Genomic DNA, 13,971 nt, shown 5'->3' with positions numbered 1-13,971 from the left:
GTGAGTTGGGGGGTGGCTGTAATACTCATACTCGGTCCCCCCACCCCCAGTCTCCCCTTCCCTAAAGCAGGCAGAAGCAGCTCTGGCTCTAAATCACTCCCCTCACGCTGCCCTCTGAGGCGGATTCTGTGCATCTGTAATTAGGGGGTGGAACAGATGGTGGAGATCCCTGTTTAAAATCATGCATCCAGTAAAGTAACCTTCACTGTCGGAACTGACTCCCAGGGAGACCAAGCCCCACAGCCTAGATCTGTGAGGGCTCACCACTCTCCCCATCCCTTTTCCCAAAGCCCTGACCCTCTCAGGTATGGAGGGGAGCCTGGCAGGGTTCAGATTCGGGAGTAACTTCTCCGACCCCCCACCCCCACCCGGACTTGCATGCCAGAGCCCAGGCAAAGCTAGGTACTCAAAGAGTTCTTGGCTGAGAGTCCAGGGTGACCAGGTGCCAAGTGGGCTCTGCCTAGTCCCCAAAGAGGCTCAACACCCCAACGCTTAGGCCAGAGTGTCCACAGCCCAGGACCTGGGGGGCAGCCTCACTGTCCAGGAATGAAAAGGCCTGGGGCAGTGAGGGCTGGAGATGGCTCCCCAAGCAGGGGAGGCTCTGGGAAGTGGAGGAGGCTTAGGGCAGTAGACAGGGAGCAGTGCGTGTGAAAAGGCGAGGCTGTCTGTGGTTAAGGAGCTGAGTGGGGGAGGGCGTGCTGGAATGTGTGGCTGGTGGGAGTGAGGGCTGCAGAAGAAACGAGGCTGAGGTGGGGTGTGTGACAGGGTGTCATGGGGTGCTGGGGAAGCTGAAAAGCTCCATGTGAGCGCGAAGGGGCAAATGGGTCAGGGCGGTGACTAGGCAAGGCTGTGCATGTTGTAGGCAAGCGGAGTGTGTTTGGAGAAGGGTGTAGGAGTGTCCCTGCGCCTTTCCAGGGTTGAGGCTAGAACCAGAGCTGGGCTAAGTCTAGGAGGCTGCCAGGGCAAAAGCAGGCTTGCTTGTGGGAGTGTGAGCCTAGGAGGAGTGTGAATACACGCACACGCACGCTGGGGAGGGGATCAGAAGCTGTGAGGACCTCTGGAGGTCCACAGAGCTGAAGCTTTGTCTGTGAATCTGAGATAAATGTGGACACAAGGAGCCTTGACTGCGTGTGTGCGTTGCGTGTGCTCGTGAAAAGGTGAAGGGGTCCCTGCCTGTCTGTAGGCTGCCAGGCTTTAGCTGGGGGTAAACGTCTGTTTGAGGGGAGATGCTGGCTGTGAAATCTGTGCACGTGTGCAGGTATGCGGGCTATAAGCAGGTCTTGGGTGTAGCTGGTGAGGTGTTGGGCTTAGAGAAGGTTCCGACGCGCTTGAGAGCATGGTAGAGGCTGTGTGTGTTGGGGTGTCTAGGAGTCTTAAGAATTAAGGTTTGGTTGTGTGCTGGAAGTTTACTGTGCTTGGAAAGAAGACACAGCAGTGTCTCTGGACAGGTTGCGGTGAATGGAATGGGAAATGGATGAAGAGGCAGGTGTAGGGGCTAAAGAGGGGCAGTGGGTTGGGGGGTGGTTGTGGCAGGTGCTACTGTATTGGGGTAAGGAAAGTTGTATCTGGGGTGGTGCCAATAGCCTTAGAACTATCTCGGGGAGGGCAAGCACGGGTCCCTGGGATCAGAGGTGCTGGGTCTACAGAGCACCGGAGTGGGAGGGCCCCAGGAGCATCACCAGGCTGGCAGCATTTGGGGAGGTGTTGCAACTTCAAGCGTAGCTGTGTGGTGTCTGTATTGGGGGTGTGCTGGCTGTGGACATGTGAGACATTTGGCTATCAAGGAGGTGTTGGCGTTGAGTGGCTGTGTGTAGTTTTGGGGACGCGTTTGTAGGTATGTTCAGCAGTTATATGGTGCTGTCAGAGCTCTGAGCATACAAGTGGGGCACTTGCATATTTTGGAGGTACTGGGGGCTTCAGTTAGGGGCGCTGTGCTCAGAGAGCTATTTGGGAACTGCATGGTAGGAGGAAGGGAGAGTCCTAGCCTCAGGGGACTGGCCCCCACATCCTCTGCTTTGGGTACCCTTACTGGGACCGCACTGTTGAGCTAGGCAGGTCCATCTGTCTCCACTTCCACCTAGGCTCCAGAGGCACAGCTACCTCCTCCATCCCAGGGGGCCAGCAATGAATCTCAGCCCACCCGTCTGCCTTCAGATAGTCCAAGCAGAAGCCTCCACAAAGCTGCCTGGAGGGCGTCACTCTGTTTGAAGAGGCGCTGGCTGGGGGTGGGGAGAGCCACAAGCTACACAGAAGCAGTCCTTATGGAGGCCTCTTTGAAAACCACTGCCGCCAGGCAAGAGGAAGAAGGAAGCCAGGGGCAGGCATGTCTGTTCCTGGGCTGTCTGTGTGGGTCAGTGCCCAGCTGCAAGCTCCCTGGTGGCTCCTCTCATGTCTTTTATGCTGAGGGTCCCTATCCAGGTAGCACCAAAGGCCTTGAAAACACCCATCCGAGCCAGGAAGGCAGGCACAGCCTGGTACCTGCAGCTATAATCTCACCTATGCACACCCCCAAAGTTCAGACAAACACCCACACAGTTCCACTGCACACTCATACCATGTAGCTCATCCTCAGGCCCCTGAACCTTTACAGATAGGCACACCGCATCGAGCTACTTGACTCCGTAAAACCCAGTCCAGCCACACACCATCTTGGGAAGACAACCTGAAGTCAGGTTATTTCTTCTTCCTCTGGTACTATTATTACCAGAGGAATATTAGAACTGGTACTATTAGAAACTGAACCTGAGGTCTCGTGCATGCCAGGACAATGTCCCACCACAGCCCCAGCCCCTCTTTATACACCCTCCCTCATAAACATGCATCCACATTGATACCTACCAAGCCGTTATCACACACACACACACACACACACACACTCTCTGTCACACCCATACCCCATCATCTCACACGTGCCCAGTCTTTCTCACCTACTCCATGACAGACAGACTCATGCGTGTTCATGTTTGTATACACACACCCCGTTCACCAGGTAGCTCTTTCCCACTCCCCAGTCCTCTAGACCATCTTGGTGTTCAGGCTATCTCCTGCCTTCCCCTTACCAGCCGGGTCAGGGTGGGGGCCCTCTCTGCTCAGGTAGGACTCTCGCCATATGTGTCACGAGTTTGAGTTGTGACAGCACATCCTGAGACCTCACCGTAGGCCTGTGTGTCACCACCTGGAGAGCTAAGGAGGTACAAGTGTGTGACCTGTTACACGGTAAGAAAAAGAATGGCTGTAAGGCTCAAAGCACCAAGTTGCAAAGTATGTCTGTGCGTACAGGTGGCAGTCTAAGGGTACATTTACACACAGGAGACATCCTCCAGTGAGTGACAAGCAGGAAGGGACCTTTCCTGAGAGACAAGAGAGCCATACATTTCTCTGTAGAAGAGGGGCCCTCTTCAGGAGGGGCCTCTCAGCAGTCTCCCTTCCACAGAAGAGCAGAGAGGAAGGGGCTCCACAAGACTTTGCTCTCTCCCTCTCTCCCTGACCTCTTTTAGCAGCTGGAAACTGAGCCGGGGGTGGAAGGAATGGAGACTTGGCTGGCCTGGGGGTTTGGGGAGGGACGAGGCAGAAAACACCCTCCAGATTCTCATCAAATTCCTGTTTGTGGTTTGTAGCCTCCAGTCAGTCTCAGCCTCTCTCTCTCTCTCTCTCTCTCTCTCTCTCTCTCTCTCATTCTCTCCCCCCTCTGGGTTTCCCCCTTTCTTTATCTCTTCCTGTTTCTCAGTCTCTCCCCATCTTTCTCTTCCCTTAACCTGTCTCTCCTCAGCCTTTTCCATTTTTCTGACTCCTCTCTCTTGCCAGCACCTCTGTCTGTCCGTCTCTCCCTGTCCCAGTCCATCTGTCCGTCTCTCTCGGTCTGTCTGTGCGTGGGTGTCTCTGTCCATCTGTTCTGCTACCCATCTGTCTGTTTAGACCTTCTAAAGGTATGTGCTCGCTCTCCCTCTCTCTCTTAAGTCCTCCAGGTCAGCAAAGGCTTCTCCTGGCTCAGAAGGTGGGAAGGGGTATCCTGGCTTCAGTAGCATCTGGGCTAAATGGGGAGCGGAGGCCCCACCAGCTGCAGAAGCAGCTCCTCCCCTGGGCTCCCAGACCACAGACCCCAGAGCAGAAACTAGTGGAAGCAAGGCTGTATTTGCAGCTGAGGCCATACGACCAGGGGTCTCACTTTGCCCTGGCTTCACTATCCTCCCCTAGGTCTACCTCCCTTATGCCCTTGCCAATGGGAGAGACACAAGGATCCTGGGAGAGAGAAAGGCTAGGCCTTAAGGGAAGGAGGGGCTGGGAGCCAGGGCTTCCTGTCAGCTGGGCAGGAGGGGCTCTTTCCCTCCTCCTTTCCAGGCAGTCTCTGGGGACCCCCTCCTTCTCTGGTCCCAGCTCCAGGCACTAGGGGCTATACTGACAGTTCCTGTCAGCTCCATGAGGCCATGTCTATCTCCGATCTACCTGTAGGGATAGGGGTGTGAGGAATCACACCAGTGTCTCCCCAGGAAGAGCAGAGGTTGGTTTGGGCCATGTGTGGCACTGGTCCAGTCTAGGCACTGGCCATCCTGAGGGCACAAAGCAATGTATCCACCGGTGCTAGACCCACACCTACCCCTCCATACATACACACACATACACACACACACACACACACACACACACACACACACACACACACGTTTCCCAGTGCCACTGCCCACTCGAGAGTCCCTACTGCAGTGGCACACCCAGAGACCGGCTGCCTACCTTGCATTCCCAACAGGCTCCAACAGTGCCCCAGCACCCAGCCATCACCATCTTGAGGCCTCCCAACATTCTTCCAGGCTGCTGTGTTCACTCCACCCCCTCTCCAGTAGCTCACAGTTCAAGTCCCACATTGACAGAGAAAAAAAAAAAAAAAAAAACAAGGCGGAAGAGGAAGGCATGGGGAGGACACTATCATCCTCCTGAGACCCTGGGGTCAGATGAGCAATGAGGCTCATCAGAGGAGTTGCAGAAGGGACAGAATATGGCTCCGTCCTGACCCACCTCAGGCAAAGTCCATATTGGCTGCACCCTGCAGTGCCACTGGGCTGGGGCCAGGGGCTGGCTGCCTCCCTCCCCAGCTCTCCTTGCCCCTGGCTGGGCTCTCTCTCTCTCTCTCCCCCTCTCCCCCTTCAGAGCAGCCCTCCCTGCCCTCTCCCTCCGAGCTCTGGCTCTCACATCCTCAGCTCTTGGAAGCCTGACTCACTGTTTCCCCTCCCTCCCCTCCCTCCCCTCCCTCCCCTCCCCCCCTCCCTCTCCTGGCAGCAGTGCCTCCCCCTCCCCTGAGGGGGCTCTGGCCACAAGGGTGCTTGCCTGCTCTTCTCCCCAGGCTCCAGGCCCCCTCTGTGCCCAGAAGGCCCCCTGCAGCTGATCTAGCTCTCTAGCTACAGAGAGGTAGGCTACAAGAGCCTGTGTCCCAGGCTGGCTTTCCCACACTGTGACTCTGGGCTGGTGGCTCCCCTCCTAGATTTGGATTTCTTCTGTTAAGCATGGGGTCTTGGGGGTGGTTCCCAGTGGAAGATGCAGCCATCTTTGGGGTGCTAAAATCCCCCACTTTTATAACATGGGTGTCTCCTAACACAGGGTACCTGCCAACCTGTGGAGCGGTCCACCTAGTCCAGGCCCCGCCCACAGGCCCCAAGAACTCAGCTTAGCTCCCAGACACCTGAGAAGGACGGACAGGGACCACTGCTCTGAGGCTGGAAGCATCAGTCAAGACCCCCAGAATCTCCCCCCAATCCTGTGGGATTCTTCCCTCTTCTCTCTCCCACCTGTCCTCCCTACTTCCCTGAGACAGTTGTATTTATCTTGCCACCAAAAACCAATCCTAGCATGCAATCCTGGCAGCGAGGCCTGCAGTGCAGCCTCGAGTCCAAGCAGTGGGGTGTGCCCAGGCTCTCTGAGGTTCCTGGGGCCCACCACTGAGCCCCCAGATCCTGGCATTCCCTGCCTATTTTCTCTCTCACTCTCTTCAACGGCTTCAGGCTCTGTCTTTCCCTCTCTTCAGCAGCATGTGGCTGTCTGGGCCTCCTCCCCTCCCCACCGCACTCTTTCTCCCTGGGGGGTCGGAGGGATCTGCTGGCATTAGCAACAATATTATCCTCGGTTCATCTAGCTCCACCACACCTCGGCTTTGCCCCTTCTCTCTGTCCCAGGAGATCCCAGCCACCAGAGACAGAGCTTGGCTCCATCCCATAATAGTGCATCTGCTTGACCTCACCCAGCCAGACCAGAAGGGCCAGGGCATCTGGTACACAGGCATGGCACCCCCTACCCCCTGGTCTTGGGAGGCTGGCAGAAGACATGCTGCCCCCCCCCGACACACAAGCACCCCTGGGGGGGGTGGTACAGAGCAAGGAGGGGAAATGACCAAATCCAGGGTTGCTTGGAAGAAAGCCCTGTCCAATGGGGAACAGAAGCATGCTTCAGGCTGGCATCCCTCCGGGGCTCTACCAGTGCCCCCAGCAAACAGTCTTCTGCCGGGAACAGTGTGCCCCAGTCACAATCAGCCAGTTGGACCCCCCACCCCTTAACGCCCTTCAGAATCCAAGTCTAACCTCTTTACCGTACACCTCTATCTAACGCAGCAAACAGGAGACCTCTCCCTGCCAACAGCACCTGGGGGGGGGGCTGCCCCCCCATCACCGAAGGCCCTGTCGATTGGGCTGGGGAACAGTATGAAATCACCCTGGAAGCCTCACACACTGAGAAACTAAACCGTTCACCCGCATTAGCTGGGGGCGCCAGGGGCTTCCTGACCCCGAGACCTTGTTTCAGAGCCCCCCCCCCCAGCCCAACAACCATAATAAACAGCAAACTCTTTCTGTATGACAACAGATCTCTCCAAGCCCAACAGCTTGTTCCGTCACTACCTCAGCCATAGATCACATTAAAAACTCACAGAGGGCAACTTAAACACATCACATTTGTTTCTCTCTATATTATTTCAAAAGTAACGGCATTAAAAATGGATTTTAGTACAGAAAATAAATATCAGCACGTGGGCCTGGAGCCCAGGCGGAGAAGAAAGCCCACCAGGGGGATGTCCCTGAGGGCCTTAGGCACAACTTAGGCACTGGCCAGGGAGGTGGCTGAATGGTCAAACTGCACCCTGGGGACAACTGGGGAGGGGGCACCTGCTCCAATGCCAGACCAGGTGGGGGATGAGTCACCGGGTTGGGTTGATGCCCACGGCCTCCCAAAGCTCATACCCTCGCTAGTCACTGCCACCTCTGAAGGGTGGGCGCTCAGGGGCCAGAAGTTCACCAGTCCCTGGGGTTTACTCCAACTACTGACACAGGGGAAACAAATTCAACTTACTGCCCAGCTTGATTTTCCGTTACAATAAACATAAATATACATCTGCTCAAAGGAAGCAGATAACAAGTGGCCTGCATGCGCTACCTCGAGGGTCCCTCCACAGCTGAACACCACAGCGAGCCAGCCTGCTCCTCCCGTGCTGGGAGGGGGGTGGACACGCTGGTAATCTTTCACTTACAGCCCTGGCTCACACAGCCACACACACCGGGCCACACTGAACAGGGACAAGTCAACAATAGAAACACCCTAAACGCCCCTGGCAGGACTCTGCCCAGGCCTGGGCTCATGCTTCTGCCCTGCCAGCGGCAACAGCAAGAGCCGACAGAATGTGGCCACCCTGACCTGGAGGCAAAGCTTGTCCTCACACCCTGAGCTCAGCCCAGGGAGCCGGGGCCAAGTCCCGCCTGACGCCAACTGGTCCAGCGGGAAACGCCTGCCCGGCCAGACAGGCACAGGCCCCCCAAGGGTCCCTCCTTGTGCTCAGGGACCAGGCTGGTGCAGCCCAGCCCTGCCTCCCAGGGTGACGCCTGGGCCCAAATTCAGCTGGCCCTGCCAGTCAAGCACTGGTGCAGAACCGAGGGCACCAGGCTCAGCCCCTCCCAGCCCAGCCCCAGGGCCCCCAAGCTGGGAGGGAGGGGAGACTCCCCACCCCTCCACATCTGGCCCTGGCCCCTAGGGTCTGCGGTAGAGAATTCCCGCCCCCGCTTCTCTCCCTCCTCCTGCTCTGTGCGATCTGTGCCCGCTGGCCGCCTCAGGGACAGCCCCAGCTCCCGCCTCCGGCCAGCAAGGCCCACATCCTTCCTCCCTCAGCTGGCCCCTTTGCCTGGCAGGAGGCTGGGGGGTCAGGCTGCTGGGGAACCCTCCCCCCAGCTCCCATCAGTCCTGTCCCCAGCCCCCAAACTCTAGGTTGCTGTCCCTTTTCCTGTAGAACAGGAAACAAGGTTATTTCCTAGTCTCAGAGCCAGCCCCCTGCCCCTCTGGCTCTGCCCAGGGACCCAGACCCAACCGGAGAAGGCGCCCTCAGCCAGAAAGCAGAGATTGGGCAGCTCACCCCAGCTCCCGACCTAGGGGGCTGACAGCTGTCACTCAGCACCGCACCCCCTGGGGAAGAGGGGACCCGATTCAATCAGAGCCCTAGAGGAAACGTATTGATAGGCGATTATTTATTTATTTATGCAAAAGTGAGCTGACTTTGTTCGCCAGGTAACCGGGCACGCGGCCCAACCCCTCTGGCCAGGCCGCCCCAAATCCCTCCTCGGCCCCACACCCCCTCCGGGTCATTAGGTCCCCGCCCCTCAACTCCCAGAGCGCCAGCGGAACCTTGGGATTTGGGGGCTGGAGGGGAGGGGCTCCTCCCTCCGCAGTCTCCCCTCTTCCCAGCGCCTATCCTAAAATCCAGCCTTGTTCTCCGCTCCCACGGTCCCCCTACATCCCACCCCCCCACATTCTCAGCAAGCTGGAGAGCAAATTGCAGTTTTAAATCCAAAGGCGGAGGGAGGGGGAAGGAGGAGGGGGTGCGCGGCAGCGCTGGGCGCGCACCTCGCCCCCGAGCCGGGGGAGCCGCGGGGCGGCCAGGAAACCCGAGACCCCCCCCTCCCCGCCCCCCCTCCCCGTCCACCTCCCCCTCCCCCTTCCCGGCGCTGCCTGCCAGGCTTCGAGCCGAGCCCAGCCGAGCCGCGGGCCCCGGTGGAAACAAAGACCGATCGCACCGCGGGCACCGCAGCCACGGGGTCCGGCGGACCGGACTGGGGGCACGGGGGCCCCCCCTCGGTGCGCTGCACAAAAGAGCCTAGCCGGCCGGTCCCCAGCGGCGTCTAGAGCTGGGCAGGAGGCGCTACTTACCGGAGTGCTGGGCTGCCGGCTCCGTGGGTCCGAGCCAGGCGAGGGGTTTCGGGGGGCGTCTATCTTCCGCCGGCGGCAGCGACGCGGGCGCCCGGCTGTTGGGAAGAGGAGTCGTAGGGGAGCCCTGAGCCGCCTGCCGTCGCTGACAGCATGGCTCGCGCCTCGGCTCACATTCTCCGCCGCTAACTCCGCTGGACACGGCCCCCCGCTCCCGCGGCGCCCCCCCCACCACGATCACTCCTTCGCTATCTGCGCCCCACTCGCTTCCCCAGCCGCGCACACACTCTCACAGCCCTGGACACCCCCGCCCCCAACCCCCCCAATTGCAAACCTGGGAGGGAAGGCGCCCCGCGTAGTCCTCCTGCTCCTCCTCCGCCGCCCTCCTCCCTCCCGCTCTGTCTGTCTGTCTGTTTGTCTGCCTGTCTCTATTTCTCGCTCTCTCTGCCTTTCTCTGCTCTCCGAGCTGGGTGGGAAAAGGAAATGAGGACAGAAAGCAGACGCTGGCTTTGGGTGGTGGTAGCTGGATTCCCTCTCTCCCTCCCTCCTCCCTCCTCCCCTCCCTCCTCCTGCCTTCTGCTCTCTCCGCTGCGAGCGGGGCTGAGCGCAGCCTGGCGGGTGGCTCGCTCTGCCCGCCCGCCCGCCTGTCTGTCTGTCTGGTCTGCCTCGCTCGCTCCCTCCCTCCGTCTCTCGCCCTCGCCCTGCCTGCCTGCCTGCCGCTCTCCGTCTCCGCCGCCGCCGCCGCTGCCTCTGCGAGCTCGCCTTACCTTCGCTGCTCACCATCCGGAACCCCAGGGGGGAGCGCGCGCAGAGCACGCCGGGACTTGTAGTCTCCGTTCCACCGCTCCGCGCGCTGTGCGGGCGGGGCCGCTTTCGCTGCTCCGACGGCGCGGCCCGGAGCGGACCCCGCGCCTGAGTCTCCCCGTCCGGGATGAGTCCCGTTTCCTCTAGGACTGCTGATCCTCCTTAAGGGTTAGCCACATTCCCGGCGTTCCGAGGCCCCTACTCGGGGCTCTAGCCGCGCCAAGGTTGCGGGTGGTAGCGCAGGGGCGGGGTCTGAGAATGGAATGAGTGGAATAGGGCATCAGGGGGATGAGCCAAAGGGCTGCGACTTTCTGGGGTGTCCCAAGCACGCTGAGAGGGGCCGTGGGGAGAAGAGTGGACCGACACTCTAAACGTGGGGACGTTCCTCCTTTCGGAAGAGGCTTCTGGCGAGAAAGCCTCCCTGGAAACGCCAAAGCCTCTTCCGCGCTCGGTGACCCTTCGCCTCAAACTCAGCCCTGGACTTAGTTCTTCCAGCGCCTACTTTCTGCTGCCGTCCACGGGCGGCGAGGGCGCAGAAATCCTGGAGAATCCACAAATGCCATGCCTCCTCTCGGATCTGAACGGTTGTTTGTAAGCCGGATTCAACAGTTCCCCAGTTCCTGCTGCGGCGTGGGGGCTGGGCTCGGCACTTTCACCTAGCTCCTCTCCAGGTCACATCTGTTCTCCAGCCCCTGGCTCTGGGCCCCCTGCCTTGCCTATCCCACAGATGGGAATGCGCGTCTCTGAGGAAGGCTTTGTTACCCCGGGGAGGTGGCTGGACAGCCCTGAAAGGAGAATTGCCGCGGCTGCCATTTACTGAGCGCCCGGGCACCACAGCTTGAGTCTCCCACAGACCTTATTGCTATTTTAGATGGAAGAGTTTCTGAAGCCCGGGTGTCCCGATTAGAAAGCGGTGGAGCCGGGACCTGGCTAATTCCAAAGCTCACCCTTGGGCGGTAACAGAAAGTGGCGACCCCCCCCCCCCGAGTCCTCCCACACCCTTTATGGCTGACCTTTCCCTCTGCCTGTGTGTCCTCCCTTAGCACTTCGGGAGTCAAGGGTTAGCTGAGGTTTGCAGGGGAAACAGATGAATGCATGGCCGCTGGCTGCCCTGCTGGTTTCATGGCTACTGGCTGGCCCTGAGCTGACGGCGACTTCATGGCTGCGTCTGACGCTCCTTCGCCCGGTGTCTGCTGGCTTCATCCACCTTGCTCCGTGTGGGAAGCTTCTCTAGCAATGCTTTTACTCCGCCGTCCACAGGTTCCTGGTGCCTTCTTTGGTCTTGCAGGGTAATGGTCAGTCAACATGGGTCAAAAGTAGGTGGTGACATTAGGCTAACTACGGAACGTTCTCAACACCTTCTCCAGACCGCCATTCCTCCCAAACCTCTCCCACAGAACGACTGGAATTTCTCCAGAGAGCGAGTAACAGGAGAGGTGAAAGGATCTAAAAACTATACCCAGTGTTGCGCATGTGTCCACCTGGGGGGTGGGGGGGCTCTACTTAGGGGCAGTTCTCTTGCAGACAAAGTAACCCCCGGAATTGGTTGCGGCTACCGTCAGGTATTAATGAAAGCAGTAGGTACTTTAGAGGCCCTCTGCAGCTTCAAATCCCAACCTTTTTAGTGCCTTGCCAAGGCTGTCTCCCCCAGTGCAGACCGAAGAGACGCTGAGGTCCTCACCCCACCCCACCCCGTGTTTAATTCCTCACTCATCCTGGCCACCCTGAGGCTCCACCACAGGATAGGAAGACCCTTACTGTTTGAATCAAATTTAGGGAGAGGATGGGGTAGGGTAATAAAGGAGGCAGAGAGCCCCAGGGAAGGTGGGACCAGTTGAAGTTCCGTGGTGAAAGGGAAGTTAGGTAGAATTTTTCAACCTCTCTGCAGAGGTAGTGAGTTGCCCCAGAGGGTTGCAGAGTCCTGGGAACAAAGCACAGCAGAGGTTCCTGGAATTTGGGGACAGGTTTTTCTTATGGAGTCTTTCCAAAGTTCGTGGGGGGTTTCCCCCAAAAACACAAGTGCAACGTTTTGTGGGCTGCTGCTGCCATCTAGTGTTCAGTCTTTGTATCTGCATTAGCAACTCGAACTGACTAGACTAGAGTCTCCATCTCTCTGGGCTCAGCTTCCCCACTTTTGTTTCAGTAGAAGCAAAACCTGGGATATGCAGACCCCAGGACATACTGCTGAAATTCCAGATAAAGCTGTGGGTACCTACGGTTTTAGAGGTCCCATGTAAACTGGGACCCAGACACATCTTATCTTGCTTTTTATTTCTTGTGCGTTAACTTGTCAGAGCTTCAGGTTCCCTCGAGTAAAATAGACTCAGGTCGAGATCAACTTAACATACAGAAGTAAAGTGATTTGAAAACTATGCTGGACCTATAATCCCAGCACAGGGGACGTGGAAGCAAGAGGATCAGAAATTCAAGATCAGTTATGCAGGTACACAAGGCCAGCCTGGGCTACATGAGAGCCTCTCTAAAATTAAAAAAAAAAAAAAAAAAAACCTTTGAAAACTGGCAAGGTACGGGAGAGATTATCAAGTCATAAAAAGAATGACAAGTCCCTGGGATTTGTGGAAAGGGAGAGGGGTGCCCCCTCTCTGAATACAGAGGCTCTGGGGCTTCTTGAGGGGAGGTCTGGATTGCTAGAGAGTAATTCAGTCTAGTCCATGCAAGAAGAAACTGAGACTTAACGAGCTCTCCTGAACTTTTCTGAGACTGAGCTGCAGATCCAAGAACAAGAGGCCCATTGGACTGGAGCCATTTAGGTCCCAGCTTCACTCCTCCTTCGGATGGACCAGCTGGAGCTGGGGCCCAGGAGATCAGGGAAGCAGGAAGCCCCCCTCGCAGTGAAGACTCAGGCCCCCGGGCCCCCATTAGCCCTCCTTCTGAGCCCAGCCCCTCTCCCCTCCCCTAGGCAAGCCCTCCCACATTCCTCCAGGCAACAGGAAACCCCAGCTGCAGCCCAGACTTCAAACAGCTCCTCCCTCTGGGGCAGGGGGTGTGGGAGGAGAGGCCAGAGGCCACGGGGCAAAGGTCAGCTTTGTTCTTGCCAGAGGTGGTGAGGGACCTGGAGAAGACTGAGGGGGCAGGGTAGGGCCCTTGACAGGCACACTGCATGTGTGCGAATTCCTGTGCCCACCAGGATGTGCAGGGTCCCAGCTCTCAACCCCCCATCTTGGGGTGAATGTGTGTCGTTGGTTTGCCTTGGGTTATCTCTGACTATAGGTCAGCACTTTGTTGTCTGTCTGTGAGGGCTTAACCTGGGACACCTCGGATGAGTCTGTAGGTGTTATCAAGTGTACTGATGGGCCTGGTTCACAGGCCAGGTCAAGCGATGTGTCCTAGGCCTGTGACCTAGTGTGTTTCTGTCATCCTTCCTCCACGCTGGCCACCAGGGGTTTTCTTCTGAAAAGTCGATTTGGCCTTGTTTACGCCCACACTCAGAATTCTACAGTGGCTGAACGTGGCGGCTCAGGCCTGTAGTCACTCAGGAGGCTGGAGGTGAGTTTGAGGCTAAGGTAGACTGCACGGTTCCAGGCCGGCCTGGAGCAGCCTGACCCTGCCTCAAAAGCAAAACTAAACAGAAGCTGGAGGATAGTCACGGCTCAGGGCTGTTCTTCTGGAGGGCCAGGGTTCAATTCCCAGCATCCACATCAGGCAGCCTGTCACCAAGTGTGACTTTAGCTCCAGGAGCTGGCAGCTTTTGGCATCCACAGGCACTTCATGTATGTGTACGCGCACATACACACACACAAAAACCCCCACAAAACTCTACTTTGTCTTCTGACCCTGTTGCCGAAGGGTTTGAATCTTAGCCAAGCGTATGCCTGCCCAGAACCCTACCTAACTCAGCGTCTTCATTTTTAGGCAATAATCCGCTGGTGAGTTTAGTACACTCATCCCTACCTAATTCTACTTCCCAGCAGTTCCATTTCCTGCCTCTGGGTTCACTTAATTCTGTCTCTCCTTCTCCTTTTTCTTGCTCAGATTTATTTA

General features: G+C 57.7%; 1 protein-coding gene across 1 annotated transcript in view; it reads right to left on the bottom strand.

Annotated features, from left to right (window-relative positions):
• The window catches only part of Ahdc1 (AT-hook DNA binding motif containing 1), a 69,589-nt gene extending 59,898 nt beyond the window's left edge, over positions 1 to 9,691 (bottom strand). The window contains exons 1-2 of the mRNA XM_055610910.1: positions 9,500 to 9,691; positions 9,169 to 9,263 (exon numbers count right to left, since the gene is read on the bottom strand). The gene's annotated coding sequence lies outside the window, so the exon portion shown is untranslated. The remainder of the gene's footprint in view (positions 1 to 9,168; positions 9,264 to 9,499) is intronic.
• Between the last annotated feature and the right edge of the window lie 4,280 nt (positions 9,692 to 13,971).

Source organism: Psammomys obesus, unplaced genomic scaffold (assembly GCF_907164565.1).
Source record: "Psammomys obesus unplaced genomic scaffold, mPsaObe1.curated_primary_1811, whole genome shotgun sequence".
Lineage (NCBI taxonomy): Eukaryota > Metazoa > Chordata > Mammalia > Rodentia > Muridae > Psammomys > Psammomys obesus.
This window is presented reverse-complemented; position numbering and strand designations above follow the sequence as displayed.